The sequence below is a fragment of the Lygodium microphyllum genome, chromosome 20 (genome assembly GCF_053477565.2).
Source record: "Lygodium microphyllum isolate KBCC chromosome 20, Lygodium_microphyllum_v1.1.10, whole genome shotgun sequence".
NCBI lineage: Eukaryota > Viridiplantae > Streptophyta > Polypodiopsida > Schizaeales > Lygodiaceae > Lygodium > Lygodium microphyllum.
The window spans coordinates 124,551,341-124,569,970 of record NC_141154.1 but is presented as its reverse complement, the minus strand read 5'-3'; the positions used below and the strand labels follow the sequence as shown (position 1 = coordinate 124,569,970).

The 18,630-nt window shown below is 44.7% G+C and overlaps 1 protein-coding gene and 1 pseudogene across 1 annotated transcript in view; one reads left to right on the top strand and one right to left on the bottom strand.

The window, feature by feature from the left end:
- LOC148019346 (kinesin-like protein KIN-4A) overlaps positions 1–18,630 on the top strand; it is a 193,912-nt gene that overhangs the window by 14,186 nt on the left and 161,096 nt on the right. The gene's annotated exons all lie outside the window — the stretch shown is intronic.
- LOC148019347 (uncharacterized) lies at positions 2,341–9,034 on the bottom strand (annotated as a pseudogene).

Below are 18,630 nucleotides of genomic sequence, written 5' to 3'. Positions count from 1 at the left end.
CCTTTAGTCCATGCATGGCGCATTGATTGAATATCTAGTTGAAGGATATTGGGGACTTGCCATGGATTGCATCTCTTGTTGCAAAAGGCAATAAGATTATCACATTTATATGTAATCATCAGTACTTGCATGCTGAGTTTTACAAGAGAAGTGACAAAGAACTTCTCAAATACTTGGATACACGATTTGCATATAACTTTCTTATGCTTGGTCGATTGCACTATTGCAAAGGTGCAATTAGGGAGCTATTTGCTAGTGATAAGTCTGAAAATTGGATTGGGGCTGCCATTGCTACTGCTGTGTTATGCAATGCATATGTCTTTGATAGAGATTTTTGAGATGAGGTGAATCGCACCAACCAAATGGTTGATCCTATTATGCACATGTTGAGGCTTGTAGATGGTATGGATCCATGCATTGGAAAGATCTATAAAGGTAGGGATCGCATGATTGAGAGGTTGGAGAGTTTGGGACCAAATGCAGACAGGTATGAGCAGATCAAGGAGTTATGCATCAGCAGATGGAATGAGTATGACTCTCCTATGCATGCTGCAGTATATGTACTTGATCCTGAGTTTCAAGGAAAGATGCAAGAAAGAGACCTTGAGATGGTCAAGGCTTGGAACACATTGCTTGCTGGGCTTTATCCTAGCCGTGAAATGCAATGCAAAATTAAAAATCAGCTCTCTGTGTACCAGCAAACATTAGGGATATTTGGTAGAGAGGATGCACTAGAGGACATGACAAATATTGGGGCTGCTTTATGGTGGGAGGACTACGGGGCAGAAGCTCCAGAGTTGTAGAGTTTGGCTATTCGTATTCTTAGCCAAACAATTAGCTCTTCTTGTGTAGAGCAACTATGGAGCTCATTCAATCACATTCACTCAAAGAAGAGAAATCGTCTTGGTACAATGAAGATGAATGACCTAGATTATATGAGCTCCAATCTTCGCTTGCTAGCTCGTACATCAGTTGCAAAGGTTGATTATTTTATACGTTGAAAAAAAGATGATGATGATGATGATAATGGTGATGGTGATGGTGATGGTGAGGATGTTGTTCATTAGGATGAGCATTCGGGCACAGTGGAGCCATCTTCCATGAATCAGAGCGCTTAAGCCTTAGCAGCTAGCCTTTTGGAACTTTAGAGTATTGACTTGGAAATTGGGACTCTTGTAACTTGGATCTTTAGACTTTAAAGTTTAGTGCATATTTTGTGTCTTTGCAATGCACACTTGTTGGACTTATGCAACATTGCTGATTACAATGTTGAATCATGAATGCGACAATCCATTGTTGATTACAATGTTTTGAATCTTTATTATTATTCGAGGAGAGAGAAGAATATACAATGCAAGGATATTGAAGAAAATATCTCTTTACTATCAATGTAAAATACATGTACAAATTTTTGTCAGCCATCTCCATGGCTAATACACGAGGGCTTACAATCTGAGGCAAAGCTTTTTTTTTTTAGATATTTTCTTGGGACAAGGGACATCCTTTCTAGGAGTCCTTTTACCTATCTTTGATGCTTTGGTTGCCTCGGGTATTGAAGGCATAGCTTCACCTGATGTAGTTACATGCACCTCTTGATTATTATGTCTCTAATTTCACGAATTATGGTTGATATGATATATTCCTCTAGATTCTAAGACTTAAGAGTTGATTCTCTCTCTCTCTCTCTCTCTCTCTAACTTTGGGCGTTCCCCCCGTTCCAAGGGGTCCCGTTCTTGGCAACTATGAAATGTAGCCTTTATATCAAGTTGATGCACATGCCATCCATAATGGGCAGCCAAAGCAACCATAGATCTAATGGTAGTCATGCGGGAGGTAGGAGCAAATGTCTCCTCATAGTCAATTCCTTTCTTCTGTGCGTAGCCCTTGGTCACGATCCTGACCTTATATTTGTCAATAGATCCATTTGCATTACTTTTCAGCTTATAGACCCACTTTGTACCAATGGCTTTCTTCCCAATAGGCGAAGAAACTAAATCCCATGTTTGATTCTTTATGATGGAATCAAACTTAGCTTGCATTGCTGCCATCGAATGCACACTATGTTGTGCATTCTCAAAACATTCAGGCTCCTCATCATCAAGTGTATTTGTTGCCATAACAAACTCCATGATATGTGCACCATCGTGTGTACGAGCTTGTTTTCTAGTACGACTAACAATAGGAGCATCCAAACGACTATCTTTCATAGTATGCAAAAACCATCTAGACATTTGCCTAGCCTCCTGACTATGTACAAGCTCTTGCTGAATTTCAAATTCAGCACCTTGCTGAATATTCAAATCAACCATGGGTGATTTTTTGCATTACCCAATGGAGCAGCTAGCTGAACATTAAGTTCACTTGTTGAAGCTCCAGCTGTATGGTCGAAAGAAATGGATAGCAACCCTTCAAGTACATCATTGGCAGCTGATATGTGTCAAAACCAGCAAGGGACAATTTTGATTTTTCATTGAAAGCCACATCCCTATTAACAAATACCTTTTTAGAGACATGATCATATAATCTATGTCCTTTGCTCTCACTGTTGTATCCCACAAAAATGCATTTAACAGCCTTGTTATCCAACTTTTTCTTGAGTACCTTGGGAATGTGTGCATATGCAAGACACCCAAAAGTACGAAAATGCCCAACACAAGGTTTTCAACTATTCCAAGCCTCAAAAAGTGTGACATTCTTTAATGCCTTGGTGGGGCACCTACTCAAGACATGGCAAGCACGCATAACTGTTTCCATCCAAAAACTGTGGCAAGCTCTTTGCTTTTAGTATACATTTGGCCATCTCGATGAGTGACTGATTCTTCCTCTCTGCAACCCCATTCTGCTATGGAGTACAAGCATAATGAACAATGCCCTTTTGCTTCAAAAAAGAATTCAGCATAGAGGACCTGTATTCCCCCCTCCGTTCGAATGGAGAGTCTTTACCTTGCAGCTAGATTGTTTTTCAGCAAGTGCTACAAAAGCAAAAAATGCATCATACACTTCTAGCTCTTTCACCAAAGAGTAGACCTAGTAGAAACGAGTAAAGTCATCAATGAAAGTGACAAAATAGTAATAGCCACCCAATGACTTTGTGTGCATAGGGCCACATACATTTGAGTGCACAATCTGTAATCTGGCAATTGCTCTAAAAGCAATATCACGGGAAAACAAAAAACAATGCATATTTTCCAAAATACATCCCTCGCATATATGCTCAAGAGGTCTCTCTAAGAGGTAAACCATCAAGCATCTATGTATGCTGCATAAAGCATAAAGCTTCCATAGTTTACATGCCCCATGCGAGCATGCCATAACTCCGCATGTGACATAGCAGGAGTAAGAGTGGATGCTAGATAGATCGATTGATCAACTGAAAAAGCATCCAACTCATATAACCCATGACATAGTGTGCCAGTCAAAACCAAAGTCATGTGTTCCTCATCTCTTACCATGCATCTGTCATCATCAAAGGTGACCTGCAAACCACACCTTGTCAAAGAAGAAATAGATAGCAAAATCTTCTTTATGCTTGGCACAAACAAGGCATCCTGCAAGTGGAGAATAGAGCCATCAATGGTTGTCAACACAATCTCCCCAATACCTCTAACAGGGTATATGATGCATTGTTGGCACACTATACAGACTTGCTAACCGGGGCTACAATAACAGAAGCAAACAAATCTTTGCGAGATGTGATGTGCCTGGAAGCACCACTGTCAAAAAACCATGTGCTTGCATCCTCAATAGAGCTAAATGCTCTATCAGCCCAAGAAGAGTCATAGCTGCATGTGTAAAAACATTAGTCCTTGTGTACAACAAAGGACGCGGATTCAGTAGCAGTAGAAGGTGTATTAGAAATAGACATCTTTGACTCCTCTTTGGCTATACACTTTCTATATTCAATGATGTAGTGTCTTGGCTTTTTGCAATAGTGGCACTTGTCCTTCTTGGCTTGCATGCCCCCTCTTTCTTATTGCCTTGTGAAGTGTCTAAAGTTTGAGAGCTCTATAGAACATTCTTTGCTTGGCTCCCTTTGCCCTTTTGTCTTGCCATAAAAGCTTGGTCAGAGGCTATAACATCCACACTATTGTTCTTTCTTGTCTGCTTCTCCTCTAAAAGCAAACCAACTAGCTGAAGGAAAGGAAGTGGTTGTGGGGAAATCCCCATGGTGAGATTCAAGGCCATATGAAAGGCCAAGTATGAGGGCAGCAATGAATTCAAGGTAGTAGATATCAATTGTGCATCTGAGTAATACTCATCTACATTCATAAGTTGCTCACGCAAGTCATGAATTTTATTTAGATGATTTTGCAGAGAATCACCCTCATCCATCTTCATAGTCTCAGCTCTTTCTTCAAGAAAGAGATGCGTGTCTTATTCTTTCCAGCAAACATCTGCTCTAAGGTCAGCCATGCTTCTCATGAATAAGCTGTAGACCAGATGTGAGGGATGATAGATTGCTGAACTGCCAATGCAATCTGTGACAAAGCTTGTGCATCCCGTGCATCCCATGCCTTTTGTGCTGCTGATCTTTGGGGAAGTGGCTGAGCTGGAGCGCGTTGAATAGGCTGAGTTACCTGTTGTCCATGTCCTCTTGGAGTAGTAGGAGCCACAACCTCGGGCCTAACTTCTTCATGGTTGACATAATCCCAAAGATTCTTTGCAATCAACACATTCTTCATCATGAAGGACTAAAGGGAATACTTGTTGCCATCCAACCTATCCTCCTTGGATACATATATAAATACATCACCTCCTTGATTTGCCATGACAAATGCTACTGATTAGAGAGTAAAAGAGCAATATCTCAAGCTGGACCAACTTGGAAATCTCAGAAATTCCAGAAATTATAGCAAGCACTTTGTTGTAATTAGCAAATGTAATCACACTCTATCAAAACTGTCTTATATGCATGCTGTCCAAGGCGCAATAAGTGCTCAGCAGCATTGAAAATGCAAAAGCCTCAAAATTTCTTGTCCCAAAATGCACAAAATCAGTCTATTTCAGACTGTCACAGATGTACATTTGCCAATCACCAAGTTGAATATGAAAAGCCCCGAATGTTTGGCCAAAAAAAAAAGCATAAAATCTCTGCAGTATTTGTGTCCCAGATACATGCTGGAAATGAGATTGCTTGCCCAAGCAACAAGCCCCTTCCAGAGAAATAAATTTGAATAAACATTAATAAAAAAATATTTTTACCCTGATCTTCAAAGTTGACCTGGACTATCGGGCAGCTATTGGTTGACTTGGCGAGCTGGCTGGTGGCACATAGTGGGCTAGAGCAGGTGGGTGGACTGGAGCAGATGTGTGGCCTGAAACAGACCGGTGGCGTTGTAGCAGATGGGCAGAGTGGGTAAGGGCAGCCAGCAGGTCGAACCAGCTGCGTAGAAGCTGGCAGCACCTGAGGTGCAGCTGGCAGACAACGTTTGGAGTAGGTGGGCGTGATGGGACAGAGCGCAGGATAGAAACGTTGTCTGGGGTGCTGCATACTAGAGTTACAGGTGGAGTTGCCACAGTGCTGCTGGTGTTGGCGGCATACAGTTGGAGCAGACTGCTCAGCTGGCGGGCTTTGTAGTTGTTGTAGGTGGACAGAGCAGACGAGGCACTACAGCAGGCGGCCTGTTGGCAGCTCTGCTGGTAAAGGAGCTGCTAACAATGGCAGAGAGATTGGAGATGATGGCCGAGAGGTCAGCTGAGCTGAGGCTTTACTTTGATAGTAGATACCAAATGTGAGAGGAAGAAGAGATTGAAGCTCGGCTGAGAGTATCGTAGATAGTGTAGACTCTAGAGTGTGAGAGCACAACACCCAATACAATAATTTGGAGTGTAAGGTGCAAGTACAAAGTACAACCCTTAAACCTTAGGGTTGTAAGAGGGAGTTCACACCTGAAGAGTGTGAAACACGATAAGTGCCTAAAACTGTGTAATATAGGCTCATAAAATAAAAGAAATAAATTTGGGGAAAAAAACCTCTTGTACGGAGAGTAAAAAGTGCCCCAGTGTCTAGTTGAAGATCATTGACACTCTTGTGTGAGTGTAGGCATGAGTCAAACCCAATAGATATGCTCCCGCATAGAAGATGACTTGTTGATACTCATGGTTCACATTTGCACTTCCAAAGAAACTCGCTTCATGATGGTCATCCGATTGTACATCTGATCAAGCTCCAGCCATATCTTTCGCGGGCCACTGTCAAATGCTCAATATGAGAGATAACAGCCGTAGTACATGAGAGAAATATAAATGAGCGAATACGATCATTGAGTTTATCCCAATGTGCTTGAGCCTTTGCCAACTGCACCTTACATTGGAAGAGAGTTTGGACTCATCTTGCGAAGAAGGACGATGAATAGCCTTCGTAACAAGCTCCGCCAAATCATAGGACTCCAAAATGGCAAGCATCATGACCTACCAGATGCAGTAATTCTCACCATTGAGCTTTTGATTTGATGGAAGAGCCGGTAAGACGGGGGCACCTTCCGGTCCATGATCGCTTGAAACTTTGTCTCAGCCTCAAAAGACATCACCTATAATGCTTGCGCAAAACACAAAAAGCAGCCCTATCTCATTGTGAGAATACAACCTATTAGGGCTCTCGTCCACTCGTCCCGCTCCTTCTTCACCCGCCAAGGGCAATGAAAAGGTAAAATCTGCACTCGAAGGCCCAAAACACATGCTTCTTCCTTCTCTAATAGTAAAAACCAGCACTAGCTTTAGCAAATCTTCTCCTTTCTCGCATGCCCATGCTTGCCTCAGCCTTGTTTTAATGCGCAGCTCTCCTGCGCGCACTTGAATAGTGAAAATGCAACCTTATCCCGCACTAAAATCTTCTCTTTAGATTGGTCCTAGGTTAGCCCTTCAATGCTCTGATACCATGTCAGAGTGAGGCAATGCAGAAGCGAATGACCAAGAGACCAAGACAAAGAGTAAACACACACACACACAGAGAGAGAGAGAGAGAGAGAGAGAGAGTATGTTAACGTCTCTAAAAGGCCAATGTGGCCTATGAGACCAAAGCAGTACATATAATGATGGTGTGTTTCTCATCTGGAACGAGAAAAAAGATGAAAAACATGCCTATAAGACTGAAAAGGAAATGAAATAGTATCCTATAAAAGGGAAACATGTCAGTGATTTGAAAGTGAGAGTAGAGAAAGGAAAACTCTCTATCAATGATATGTCTGTTCTCTGCATGGCTGAGGCGTCTTGGCATCTGTCTCGTGTGGCGCTCAATGATGGCTTTAATTTGTTTGTGGTGTGGATGTCTAGGCCTTCGTCCGGGTGGACGTGGGCGCCTAGACCGGCTAAGTGCCACTGCTCTATCCAAAGGGACACCTACAGAAGATGAGGTCCAATGATGATGTACTCCTGTAGGCTGTGTGGCAGTAGTAGTGGTATCTGCCATACTCTGTCGTGTATCAGTGAAAAAGTTAGTGACTGCTCTCTGTCTATGTGAGCCGAGCTGTGGGGGCCCCCTACTCTGTAGAATTGTTGCTCTGCGCCTCTAGAGCTCCAAGAGGAAAAATCCCAAGCATCTCTGATCCTCAAACTGCATGATCCGTCTCAGGGGTCCAAAACCCTCTCGAAACAGAAAGTGTTATCTACCTCGTATGTCATAATATACAGTGCATCGGCAGATGTAGTGTTCCTCTGTCTCTGGCTCTCTGTCGCATAGTGGGCATATGTGTTCTTCTGTTTGTATACCCTCCCATCTGCCTGTCTCAATCCTCAGGTGGTGGGATGAGGTGCGGATCTGACCAATAACTGTGTGTAGTCCATGAGGCAGCTGTGTGTCCATGTAATTGGGTCGGGTGATGAAACCATCCTCAGATACCTGAAGGAAGTGGGTCTGGTAGTGTGCCATCCTCGTGCCATGGGGGGAGGGGGGTCGGATCCAGGTCTTCTCCGTATCTAACTTCAGTATGTCTGCTCTGATCACATGGTTTAGCTCTGATCGGCTTAGGTCAAGTGTAGGGCAATCCAGGCTATAGTCAAAGGGGGGTAATCTGTCAATCTGCAGCCCATGTAGACTCATCCATGTACTCATCTGAGCATACCAACAGTGTCTGTCACCGTCTGCTGCTAGTTGTCTAGAAGAGACCAAGGCTAGCCGTGGGTATCTATCTTGGGGGAGCTCCCATAGTCTATGTATGAAAGTCACTGCCTGGACCAAGGCCTCAGCCACCATGGGTGATGCTCCCAACTCAGCTCTGATAATCTCATGTGGGGTCGAGCTCTTCGCTCGTATCATGCGTGAGATCATGATGACCAGTGGTCTTTCCATATGCTCCCATCCGTCATAGTATTCCTTCTCTGGTCCATCTTGGTCTCCCAAAGGCCGTCTCCTCGTGTGAAAGAGACTCGGACCCCAAATAGCTGCCCCATATGGGAGTGTGGGTGTAACCAGGGTGTCAAAAAGCCACAGTTTGGTGCGCGGCTCATGAAATTGTATGTGAGCACATTGCCTCTCCAATGCACCTAAGGCTGCATATGCTTTTGCCAAACGAGTCTTTGATGTCTCTCTCCAAGAGAACTGTGGTCCCTTCAATGTGACCCCCAAATAAACATACTGCCTAACCATCTCCACTGGCTCTTCGTCAAAAGTAAGCTGGTGCTCAGCTCTTGTCACCCAAGCAGCTGAAGTGTTAAATACCATGACTTTAGTTTTCCCAAGGTTCACCTTAAGATCTCTATCTCTACAAAAAGCTGATAATGCATCCAAGTGTCTATTTAGTCCCTCAGGTGAGTCAGATATAAGTACGATATCATCGGTATAAAGTAGTAATGGTATCAGCACTCCAGCTAGGCTAGCTCCGGCCCCACCAGTCCTATCCACATATTCTGAAATTTCATCTATATACAGCCCAAAAAGTGTCGGTGAAAGTGGACGGCCTTGTTTCACCCCAATGGTGCTATTGACTGTATCTGAGATGCCCTCAGGTATTCGTACTCTGCCTGTCACTGTCTCATATAGGGCATAGATACTCCACTGTATCTCTACGGGCACATCAATGTTTTGCATTCTTTTCATGAGTCTAGCACGTGGCACTGTGTCAAAGGCCTTGCGAAAGTCCACAAAACAGCAATAGATCTTTTTCTTGAATGCCTTGCCTTCTTCAATGATTGCCCTCAACGTAAAGATATGGTCTAGAGTTGTATATCCCCTCGTGTAGCCAGCCTGGCCTTTTGACCTCAAGCCATGCATCTCGGCCCATTCACTCAATGCTTGTTCCACGATAGAGCCATATATCTTGGCCAACATGTGTCCAATCATGATAGTTCGATAGTTACTAGGTAGCGCGGGGTCTCTACTCTTAAAGAGCGGCACAATAATATGGTCTGACCAACAGGTTGGAAATCCCTCACAAACTGCCCTATTAAAGATGTGAGCCAGCGTTGGTGCCAGAATATCACAGGCATGCGTGAAGTGTTCAGCCACTAAACCCTCATGGTCTTGGGCTCTTCCATTTTTCAATTTCCACATGGCATTCCTCACTTTTTTTTCTGTGAAAAATTTGCAATTTGCCCTTGGCTGTGCGCCTTGACAGAGAGAGACGGCAGCAGTATGGCTGGCCTGGATATGGATTTTCTAGACCGGACGGTGGCAGCCCTTGGCTCTGATTCTGATACAGAGGAGCCGGAGGATATGGTGCCGTGCACAGAGGAGATGCCTTCAGGTTCTGAACTGCCACCTGCGGGCAAACGCTCCAAGCATACTTTTGACGAGACAATGGGCCCTCAGGAACGTTCCTATGCGCAGGTTGCCTTTGATCCTGTGGATTCGCAGGAGATTGACTAGGAGCATTTGTTGGACTTTGCCAATACTCTGCTTGGCGATTATGTCCAGCATAATCATGAAACTTTTTCTGACTCGGGAATTGATGACATGCTGGAAGCCATGGTGGACTCGAAATCAGTCTTGCAGTCTTTTTCAGTGTTTTATGATCGTGTCGTTATACTTTTCTTCACTGGCAGGATCCCAGTGCTTTCCCATATTCGCCAGTGGTTGCACCATTTATTGCAAGGGGAGTGTGTTGAGGAGATCTTCCTTGGACCCCGCGGCTTTTATGAGGTGCTGCTGAAATCAGAGACACATCGGGCTGAGCTCCTGTCCAAGTTGCCATTATTCTTTGATCGCCGCTTGGTCCATGCTGTGCCATGGCGCGCTATGGCAGACTTCCAGTGCCTGCTTCAATGAGAATACCTGGTGTGGGTGGAAGTGGAAAATTGTCCGGTGGTCTATTAGCCATTGTTAAAGGATGCAATGGCAGTTGTGGGAACGGTGTTGGTTCCCCCAAGCCTAAGGGCTATGAATCGAAACCGTTTATGCATGTTATGGGACATGGCCAGGAAAAGGCCTGCATGGCTTCGCCTCAATTGCTCTGGCATGCATCCTTTGCACTTTCACTTGAAATGGGGCAACTTTGCAGGACATTGCTTTTCATGTGGGAAATTGGGGCATTTTATGGCCGAATGCCTAGAAAGACAACCATCTTCCGATGATGCGCATGTTGTGCTGCCTAAGGATGACATGGTGCTTGATGCCCCGGCACAGGAAGTCCTCCAACCACCTAATCTTGTGGATAAAGGTAAACAACAGGTCTTGGGTTTGGATTCCCGTAGCACTGATTGGATCGAGGCACATCCAAAAAACGGTAAAAAGTTGGATGCAGGCCTAGCAGATTCTGGGCCTAATGCTTCACAGGATTCCGTGCGCATGTATATGCGTAGGAAAGAAATGTTCTCTTCACAGCATGCTGCGTGTACTATGGCCCCTCTGCCCCCCGTAATCAGTCTGCAAGGAAAGTCTACACAGACGGTCCCAAGGGCCCACCTGCTAAGCTGGCGTTTGATACTAGAGGTAATGTGATTACACCCTGGGATCGGCGTTATCTCTGCCCCACTCCCAAGGCGGTGGATATTCCATCTACCTCTAAAGCAGGCCGCCAGAATTCTTTTGCAGTGTTGGCTGATTTTCTGGATGAGGGTGTCCGGGATGCTCTTGCGGAAAAGGTGAAATCGAGGCAACAGGTGCCTCGTTCCTGATTCTCTTTTTTGAAGATATATGAAGATAGCCACGTGGAATGTGCGAGGCATTTGCTCTCGTCATAAGCAACATGCCATGCAGATTGTCTTACATGAGAACCAATGGAATGTCTTGTGTGCGGTTGAGCACAAGAGTCACGGTGAAGTAGAAAAAGTTGTGGATTGTCATGGATTCCGCCTGTTTTATGCGGGGACACATTCTATGCACTATTCGGGCGTGCTGATGATTGTCCATGAGAAATACGAGCCTGTTCTTATTAAAAATGATGTACAGGGCCGCTTTTTGGTAATCGAAGTCTTATTTGAAGGAGAGATTTTATGGTTGCTGGGCCTCTATGCTCCGAATGATCCCGCATCGCGACGGGATCTTTGGTCGACTTTGCAAAGCTCGATGTCACTTGGCCGAAGGGGTTTTTTGATGGGAGATTTCAATATGTGTGTTGACTCTTCTCAGTCCACTTCAGGGCATTCGGTAATGGATACTCCGGAAAGCCGGGTGTGGAATGCCTTTGCTCTTCACGTACTTAAGCAAGACCTTTGGTCTTGGCTCCACCCTTCTTTTTCAGGGTTTACTTTTCATTCTGCACAATATGCAACTACTTGGTCGCGGTTGGACCGAATGTATATCATGCAGGGGGATGATTTTCTTCCCAAGATGCTGGAAATGAAAGTCTTGCAGCAATATGCATTGTCGGACCATTTCCCCCTCCAGTTTGAGATGCTTGCACAACCTATTGCACCTTTTATACAATTGCTGGATAGACTCCCTTTACGTTTCAACTCATCTTATTTGAAGCATCCAATCTTTCAGGGCTATATGCAGCAATTGATTGAGAGGTTCCTATTGGACTTTGCCTCTGAGGGCTTGGCTTCCTTTGTACGGCTGCTCTCTAATGTGCAGCGTGTTGCTCGGCAGTATGGGATCCATCATGTCTCTATTTGTCGGCGGCGTCGACATGCAGTGGAGGACTTACTGGCTTTGGTCCGTTCGCTGCTGGTGGACACCCCAGATGATGAATTTCTGCTGTCACTGGAGATGCGTTTGGCTCATCTTATTCAAGTGTTTCAGTTGAAATCTTATCAATAGGCCAAGCTACATAACTTGATTGACACATTGCAAGATAGTGCCTGTCAGTCTCATAAGTTCTTTCGCGCCTTGCATGCTTCTCCTGCTCGCAAAAATATGACTAGACTCTAGGATTCGGAAGGTCGCATGGTTACTGATTCGCAAACCATTGTCAATATGTGCAGAAATTATTTTATGGATCTTCTTGGTTCTTCTCCGTCGCCTTCTAGCCAGGTTACGCATGCACGCTCTGTCTTCTATGATCTGGTCTGCCAGCAGGTTCCACTTGATATGCAAGCTACTTTGGAGGCAAATATTTGCGAGGAGGTTATGGATGTTTTGTTACACCTGCCTAAGGATAAAAGTCCTGGTTGGGATGGTCTCACCAATGAATTCTTTGAGAACTCGGCCACCCAGCTGGTGAAGCCATTGGCGGCTATGTTTCAGCAGGTTTGGGAAATAGGGGTCATGCCTTCCTCATGGAAAGAAGGCCTTATCAAATTGCTTCCAAAGGTCCCTTCGCCGTCAATGCTGCAACACTGGAGACCAATTTATTTGATGGGTTCGATGTATAAAATCTTCTCCAAAGTGCTGGCGAATCGGCTTCACAAGCACCTTCTAGCTATTGTGCATCCTCTCCAATGTGGTTTCATTAAGGGCCGTAACATTCTGCATAATATCGTAAATGTGCAAATGGCTATTGACTATGCGAGGCACTCCAGTCAGGAAGTGGTATTGATTCAATTGGATTTGGAAAGGGCTTTTGACTATTTAGATTGGTCTTTCATTGCAGAACTCATGTCTGCTATGGGTTTTGGTACTCGGATGTCCTGATTGATCTACACCATTAGTACTGCGGCTTCTTCAAGAGTTATGCTCAATGGTGGGTTTACAGAGCCATTTGTCCTTGCACGCTCGGTCAGACAGGGTTGCCCTTTGAGTCCTCTCTTCTTTGCCCTGGCAACTCACCTAGTCCTTTCAATGTTATTCTCAATGGCGGCTTCTGCTCAGCTGGCCGGATTCTCTCTTCCTTTGGGACAGCACTTCATTAGCCAATCTCTGGTTGATGATAGCTTTATGATTTTGCGGGCGGACAGGGACAACATTCGAAAGGCATTAGATGTTTGGACGCTCTTTGGTCATGCTTCTGGTCTTCGCATCAATGCCTTTAAATCAGCCATACTCAGTTGCACGGAGTCTGATTTACAGTCATTAGGCTGGTAGGGCCAGGTTGTTTCCCGTGGCTCCATTGTAAGGCATCTTGGATACCCATTGGGGGTGGATGTTCGGCCAAAGGAACTACTAGAGTGGATTTCACAAAAACTGGCAGCAAAGTTTATGTATTGGAAGTCGCAAGCGTGGCCATTCCATGTCCGCCTCAAAGTGGCTCAGACAATTATGCTGCCAATGCTAACATATTTCTTGCCATTGCTGCCGTGGACTCCTACTACTTTGAAGGCTCTCACTCGCCCCATTCGTTTCATGTTATGGAAGAAGGATTCATTGCAAGTAGGTATTTCGTGGATTTCATGGTCACATACATGTACCTGTAAACGCATGGGTGGTGGAGCTATTTTGAATGCTGAAACTCATATGTTGGCTCTTCATTGGTCTCTTTTTCGCGCCATGTGTGTGGATCATCATTCGTGGACCATTATAGCCCGTTATTTTCGAGGACAGCGGGCTATGCCATGGTAATACACGACTTCGGGGCTCCTGGTGGCATGTCCTTAATGCAGACTCTCGATTTTCCAGTCCCTCTTCCTCTCTGTTACTGCATTTGGTCGGCTCCTGGAAAGTCGTGCTCCAAAAGGTGCGTTGGCATCTAGTGGGGGACCGCTTGCATACTAACTCCTTTCAACTAGAATTGTTGGCAGTCTCGAGATTACTTTCATGGGAAGACAAACATGAGCTCAGACCGAGATTTAATCGCATGGCCCGTTTGGGTGTGACTTCAGTTGCGGATGCGACCCTTGCCACTCGCAATGTCCGCGCATCGTTTCGTACTGCTAGGAGACTTTTCAGGATCCCGCGCAGATACCGTGATTTATGGGAACAACTTTTGTCGGTGCTTCAGGGTAGGCAACCGTTTCTTGCCTTGGCTGTGGATCGTCCTTGGCAGGACTGGGACCTTGCAGGCCGGTTGAGTCTGGAAAAGGCCTTTGCTAATTAGGTGTATCATCTTCTCATTCAAGATCATCAATGGATGGATGTGAAAGCTAATACTGTATCGGGATTGCGGAAATCGCAGTCATGGTGGAAGGCAACTGTGATGGAGGGCTAGTTGAATAAGACACCTTTCAAATGCAAGGTCTTTTTTTGGCGGATAATGATTGGTGGTCTTCCTCTTGCCTCGGCCCTTTCCAAGCGTAGAATCTCGAATGGCAATTGTTTCTTCTGTACCACTACTGTGGAATCGGCCCGACATCGATTTCTTTCTTGCGCGTTCGCCAAGAATATCTGGTCACTCTTGTCACAAGTCTGGCGCGCAGTGGTGGGGTCCTCACTATCTCCTTTCGATTGGGTTTTTGTGTATCCAAAGTACCCCACACCGCCAGAGTTACATATGAAGATCTTATTCCACTTTTTCAGATACTGGGGATGCTGGCACATTTGGACCACGCGGAATGCCTTTCTCTTTGATTCGGCCTCTAATGTACCGAGACACATTGCCCGGCTTAAAGGCTATTGCATTGGCAGATAGATCTCATTCGGCACTTGGACTTGCTCCCTCGGGAGGTCTTACTTCCTTGGCATATGGCAATTGCCTCTGGGTCTTTGCCATGATTGGAGTAACCTTTTTCGTGGATTACTACTGGGATTTTCCACACGTTGGCCTAGGGCCCTCGTGTCTTTTGTAATCATGTAATCATGTAAACTTGTACCTTTTTTCATAATTAATACAATTACCTTTTACGAAAAAAAAGAGAGAGAATTCCATTATGAAAAAAAAAGAGAGAGAGAGAATCTGCATTGTAGAATGCTACATAAGGATGCAGAAATATACACAGGTGCAGGGAGAATGTTTGCGTATGTCTCCACCTCAAAGATCTTAGTCTCCATTAGCCCCAAGTGTAGTCTCCACGATTTTTAGTCTGAAATATGTGAGAGCAATTGTGAAAGACTGCTGAAATCAGGGCCAATAAATAGTCCAGTAGGAAATAGTGAAAAAGACCCGACTGACAACAGTGCTGTGCGACCAGCCTATTTGACCTGCTGCCACGTGTAACCTGCTCCTGTCCGACCTGCCACGTGTCATCTACACCGACTGCTCTTGCTGCTCCTGCTGCTTGGGCCTGTCCAGGGAATGACCAGCTTTCCAGCTCTAACAGATATCCACTTTTTAAATCAATATAGCTGAATATTGTTGCCCCCTACAATCTATCCGAAACGTCATCAATCCAAGGTATCGGGAAGTGATTCTTTATTGTGATTTTGTTCAAAGCACGATAGTCAATGCACATATGCCATGAGCCATCCTTTTTTTGCACCAAAAGCATTGGAGAACAAAAGGGAGATGAGCTGGGTTGAATCAGCCCTTTTTCTAACAGCTCATTCACCTGACTCATTATCTTCTCTTATTGGGCTGCAATGACCTTGTAAGGTGGCTTATAGGAGGGCTACTTTTGTGAGAGTACGCAATGGAAGAGGAACATGAACACACAGAGAAAAGGAGAAGAGAAAAGATAGCAAGAAGAGAAGAAAAATCTGCACTGAATCGGAAATGAATGTTGAATATAAGAGTGGACTAGTCAGTCCTTGCATGTAGCCCAAAGCGTCAGTGAGTGCACCAGATCAGGCTGGAAAATGATGACAGCACCAATGATGGCGACGGAGACGATGATGGTGACTGAGATGGAGAGTGCAGCCAACAGTCCTCGCCAAAGACAAAGACGAATGTAGCAATTTGAGTATGCACCAACCTGCAAAAGGAAGAATGACTCTGCCCAAACCAGCCAGCTGACTGATGCTGGTCATCTGCATCGAATGCAGTCTGACTGCCAATCTGGACAGCAAAAATGCTGATGTGGTAGTGAAGAGCTGACATGGCACTTTTCAGTGCTGATCACAGCCAAACAGGACTGAATAGGTAGAAAATGCATAGACACACCTAAACTGATTGAGAGAATAAACACATACTCTCAATAGAGTTGTCTCCTATGTCAAAGCACATGATAGACATGTCAAAGCTCCTAATGTCCCCGTTTGAGTAAGACTGAGGCTCACAGGCAAGAGATGATAGTGCATGACAAACATGATTGTTAACACCACCTCTTAGATCTTCTAGTGATGAAAAAGCTCCTCATGATCTTGGGAACACCCCTATAAAACACTATGGGGTAGGGAATCTGCAGCCATATCACCAATACTGCGCCCGCCTTTGAAAGGGATGGGAGGTACGAGGAAACCACTAGAGGAGTAGGTGGGGGTTGGGATAGAGCTTGTGGGATAGATAGTGCACAAGCGGGAATAGGTGTAGCAATAAACTGCTGACTTGGAGGACCCTGCTTAAGAAGGATCCTCAACAAAGAGAGTCTGCTCAGTGAAGACAACTTGGGTAATGGAGAGGAGTGTAAAGCCTAAGTGTTTGCTTGAGTGCGACAGGACACCACCTTCGAGCCGACACCAAGGTTAATGGAGAGGAGTGTAAAGCCTAAGTGTTTGCTTGAGTGCGACGGGACACCACCTTCGAGCCGACGCCCAACGTTGGGATATGGCATCCCTTTTAGGAAACCCGCCGGGATCGGTAGTTTTAGCTGGTGAGAGTCCAGCACTACCTAGACCCTTGAACCGGAGTGCTAGGTGCCTACCCATGCTCCTTCTCTTGGGAGGAGTCTTCCAAGGACCTTGGTTCTGAAGGAAGTACCGAAATCATAAGCTAGTGGCACAGGGTTCCGCCTTTGAGTTTGATTAGGCACCCGGCTCAAAAAACAAAAACAAAAACAAAAGCCTAAGTGTGAAATATATAGGACTTTCGAAATGGAGCTCAATTTGACAATAATGACAAAGTGCCAATACCACTAATAGACACTGAACAAATGTCACCAAAGTGACAGACCCTTACATGGATGAAGATCATGTAGCAAATCCCCTCTTGGAGTCATATGACTTGAAGCACCATTGTCAATAAGCCAAGGTCTCTTGGAAGACAAAATATCCATTGAAGAAGGCTCCTCCAACACATGGATATGAAGGAACATAGACTCATGGGTAACAATTGGTGTAGAGATAAAGGAAGGCTTAAATGATTTAGCTTCATTCTTTCTTTAGATCCGTGTCAAAGCTTAATAGACTTTGCTGTAGTTATGCACAACAATGAGTCTCTGGCTACGTAGACATTGGCATTGACTTTTTTCTCCAACAAAACCTCTAGGTGATGAATGCAATGATTGAAGAGGAGCATAGAATATATAGGCAATAAATATGCCATAGATAGCAGCTTGTCGGCCAGCATTAGATTTTGGATGATTGGCATCAAAATGCTCTAAAATGCTACAAATAATGCACCATAAAGATGCCTAAAATATCTAACACGTGCCCAGCTCAAGCTATCATGCAAAGACTCACATATGAGTTGACATATTTGCTAATACTCTCTCACAGATCATGGATTATCTAATACAATATGATGATTAGTACATACAACAATGTCCACCAGAGTAGGAACCATGGATACCTAAGTAGTGGGTGTATAAGTCACTACCAAGGTGCCTCGGTGAGAACCTAATGTCGATGTCGATCGTACCAGCCCCCTGAAAATAGAAAAGAATCATTGCAACTCTGAATGTTTGTCAACAATGTCTCATAATAGCATACAAGGCTATCCTAGCAAAAATGCCTCTAAACATATGTGACCATGGAATCTTTGCATGCCTTTGGTTAGACTGCCAAAGTGTCCCCTCATGTGAGCTCAAACTAGGAGCCAATTCCTCTCTCTATCAAATACTGGCCCATCATGAACTTGGATGTCAATCCCAACTCTAGGATTTGAAACTGCCAGACTTCAATTGATGCATTAGGGATGTCCCTCTTTGGAACCTACACACTTGTATATCTGTATGGATGAGATTCACCTAACCCATCTCACCATCCTCTCACACTCCCTCTTTGGCACTAGAGAGTCGTGAGAGAAGACCACATCACTTGTACTAGAAAGCATCAAAGGAACAAGCAACTGAGTCCTTCCCTCGATCTGAAGAAGCGGAACCCATCCGTCAAAGGATTTGAATTGGAGTTTGAGGAAGAGAATGACTGAGTAGAAGAGTTCATATCTTACTTCTTATTTTTCTCCTTCTTCCTCGAAGCCACTAACTCTTTATAATCCTTTTCCAAGTGTCCCTTCTTACCATAGCGATAACATTGGGCCTTCAACTTCTTCTTCCTATAACCCCTCTTGGATACTGCAAGAGTCTTACCAGAACCTATATAATGAGACGAAAGCCGATCTTGGAGATGCAAAGATGCCTCATCTCAAGCAACATGGGGGACAGGTTTTGAGGATGTTTGTATCCTCA